The 3,725-nt window shown below is 30.3% G+C and overlaps 1 long non-coding RNA gene across 1 annotated transcript; it reads right to left on the reverse strand.

The window, feature by feature from the left end:
• Positions 1-326: 326 nt before the first annotated feature.
• LOC129902325 (uncharacterized) lies at positions 327-1,339 on the reverse strand. The gene is made up of 3 exons (XR_008770075.1): positions 1,278-1,339; positions 1,034-1,188; positions 327-524 (listed from the first exon to the last, which is right to left on the reverse strand). It is a non-coding gene; the product is annotated as an uncharacterized LOC129902325 (long non-coding RNA).
• Positions 1,340-3,725: the final 2,386 nt, after the last annotated feature.

A 3,725-nucleotide genomic window follows, 5' to 3' on the forward strand; every position in this document is an offset into this window, starting at 1 on the left:
CATCATAAGATAAAATCTTTAATCCTTTACTGCTAGTAACTCATGATAAAGCAACATGCAATTGTCCATGGGTAAATACTGGCTTTTTCAAAAACAATCCAATGTGAGACAACGATTGACCTTGACTTTTATTAATGATCATGGCAAAATATACAATTAATAAAAATTGTCTTCGCCTAAAACTTGAAAGATATTCTTGCATCAGATAGAGTCAAAGTCAATCTTGAGATAAAAAATTTCTTTTCTTTCATAATACTAAAAGACATAAAATAAAATACACAACTAAATCGTACTTGAGTTTCATACATATATATAGTTGCTAGAAAGTAAAATGTAATTAACAAATTTAATGTACGTCCACTTGTCCATGGATTTTTCTCTTTCTTAATAACTTTCTTGGCCTTGTTACTGGATAGTTGTGCAATATCAACACTATCATCTGTAATAGATCCTTCATTTTTTGATCTTCCTCTCTTTGTAGTAGCTTTTTTAGGAGACGTCACCTCAATATCTTCCATGAAATTCTAAAAAAAAAAAAAAAAAGAACAATAGTTAAGAGATAATTTTAAAATATTTAAAATCGATTAACTCATTTTTTTTTTGAGAAGTCGTAACTACTTTATAGTAAATCAATAAACTTGAATACCTTATCACCATCTGTGGCATCTTCAATATTGAAAACATGCTTCTATTATTAAAAAGTTAACATATTTAGATACTATTTGTGATAAATTATAAATACTTAATAAATAAATTTATCTTATTATTAAAGATAACATACAGTGAATACATCTTTTTCTATTGATTTCTTGTATTGATTTATCAGATCTTCTTAACTCCATAGACACAATCACGTGACTCAACATTTTCTTGTTTCACAGCCACTGTAAACATGATGGTTCTATCAAGAAGAGCATCCAATTCCACCGGGTAAACATGATGGTTCTATTAATCTGAGGCTTGTATCTGATATCATATGTGTTTAATAAATCTAAGCATTATTTTTAATATTTAAAATAAATGTTGATTATACCTATGAGAAGCAATCTCATCTCGAGCACATTTTTTGCAATCAACTTTATTACCAACATTGTCAATTTTTCTCTGACACTTCTTGCATCCCATATATGACCAGTCCTTTTGAAGTTCTAAGTTAACTACTGTTGCAACTATCCAGAACTGTCTAATCTGTAAAGAAAATTGATCAACACATATAGTAATATTTTACTTAAAATTAATGATATTTATAAATCCCTCATAAAAAATATATAATTTACCTCATGGAATTAATGAATGCTTGAATACTTTTAAGTTTTGTGGTTTCAGTCTCCAACTCCTCAGAAACAGAAAGAGTACAATGAGAATTTGTTTGACTCAACATTTCAAAGGTTGGTTGAGACACACGTCCTAATCTACATTTTAAAAATTTGTGTTAGATTTGTTGATGTAATTTTATGTTAGCATTTACATTAATATAATATATTTTAAAAGTAACCTAGATTTGCATTCATTAGCTTGCGATAGATCAGGATTAATCCAAAGCTTGGAAGAATTTCAAGTATTTTGTATAGAATATACTGTAAACAACAAATTTTCGAGTAGAGAAAAAATAAATAATCAAGACCAAAAAATTGAAGTAACAAAGTGTAATATTTGATTTCAAAATGTAGTGCGCGTTACAATCTCTATGATAATCTTATGATTCTTCAAATAATATGGAATATGTTGAACTTGAATTTGATTTAGACTCAAGGGTTTGAATATCTTGATCTTGAATCTTCGTCTTCAAACTTGGATTTGAATTATTTGTCACAAACACTTGTATGGTTATGACGAATAATAAATGTGAACAAGCAACTTGATCTTGAACGTCTTGATATTTGCCTTCGTTCTTGATCTTGAACGTCTTGATATTTGCCTTCGTTCTTGATCTTGAACTTGAACTTAATCGCTTAAACTTTGTAGCTTTGTAGAGAATTTGTGGTCTTTGATCCACGAGCTCTTTTCTTTCTTTCTGTTCTTTCAAACCCCTCCTCCTGAGAATAATAAGAACCCATATTTATTGTTGTAGGGAGTGGTATGCCTGTGTGATTTGATTGGTCGGTTTGAACTGACCAATCAGATTTCTTTGGTGAAGAGCTTTAATTTGGTTGGTTAGAACATGTCACATATACATGTGACATTATTCTAGTGAATCATTTAATTTGACTTAAATTGCCACATAATTTTGAGATGTGGCATGATTTTAGTAGCTTATTTGATTTGACTTGGATTGCCACCTAACTTTGGCACATGACATGATTCTAGTGACTTATTTAATTTGACTTGGATTGCCACATAACTTTGACACGTGGCATGATTTTAGTGGCTTATTTAATTTCACTTGGATTGCCACATAACTTTGACACGTGACATGCTTTTAGTGGCTCATTTATTTGACTTGGATTGCCACAATATTTGGACTATTTTCTTGAATTTAATATAGTCCAAATTAATTTATAGATTTAAATTCAATAAAATTTTAATGCTTACAAATGCCCTCTACTTCAAGTCTTGTCAAAGTATTTTATACAAAGACTAGCCTTAAAGTATTAACTAAATGATAATCGTATGTCGTGCATTTTAAGATGCACCATGAACATATTAAATTAATACAATATTCCAATTAAAGTGACATATTTGGAGTAAATAATGAGACTCCAATTGGAACTTCATCACTTGGCTAATGCAATTTATTTTTACTAGATTTGAACAATTAGAATACAATAGAGATCAACAAAATAAAGAATAGGCATTTGCTGACAAAAATAAATAAATAATAATCGTCCAATTAGAATTCAGAAAGGACACATTCTTTTTAGAATACAAATAACCCAAATTTTTACAATTCCACAACCAATTAGGATACAGAGAGAATAAATTTGTACCATTCCACTAGAGTGCTAACCCAAAAAGTAATTATAGTTACTTTGGGAGAAAGACTCCCTCACCGTCACTATTTGTCTATAAATAAGCTCTCTCCTTTTATTTATTTTTATCATTGGCATTTACAATTTTTGATGCTCTTTTTTGCATACACTCTTGAGTTCATCGTGCAGAATAAAGATACGAGGTAAGTTTTTTTTTTTTTTTTTTTTTGGCTTTGTTCTTTTGTTCTTTTGTGTTTGTTTTTAATCAATAGAAGCAATAGTTGTATCTTATGGAGCCAATAATTTTACATCATCCTTAGTGAATACTTTACACCGCCTGACTCGAAGGTGCTGCATTGTTTGAGCCAAAGACTTTACACTGTCTAAGGCAAAGACTTTACATGATTTGTGACAAAGACTTTACACTGTCTGAGTCAAAGGCATCAGATAGTTCAAGTCAAAGACTTTAACCATCTAAGGTAAGGAATTTACATGATTTGTGGCAAAGACTTTACACTGTCTGAGTCAAAAGATACCACATAGTCCAAGCCAAATACTTTACACCATCTCAAGAAATTTTTTTATATGATTTGTGGCAAAAAATTTACACCGTCTGAGTCAAAAGCATCACTAGTCCAAGCCAAAGACTTTACACTATCTAAGAAAAAGACTTTACATGATTTGAGTCAAAGGCATCACATCATCCGAGCCAAAGACTTTATCCGTCTAAGGCAAAGACCTTACATGATTTAAACCTAAGGCATGACATCATTTGAGCTAAAGACTTTACACCGTCTAAAGAAAAGACTTCACCTG

Source organism: Solanum dulcamara, chromosome 9, assembly GCF_947179165.1.
Source record: "Solanum dulcamara chromosome 9, daSolDulc1.2, whole genome shotgun sequence".
In the NCBI taxonomy this organism is placed as follows: Eukaryota; Viridiplantae; Streptophyta; class Magnoliopsida; order Solanales; family Solanaceae; genus Solanum; species Solanum dulcamara.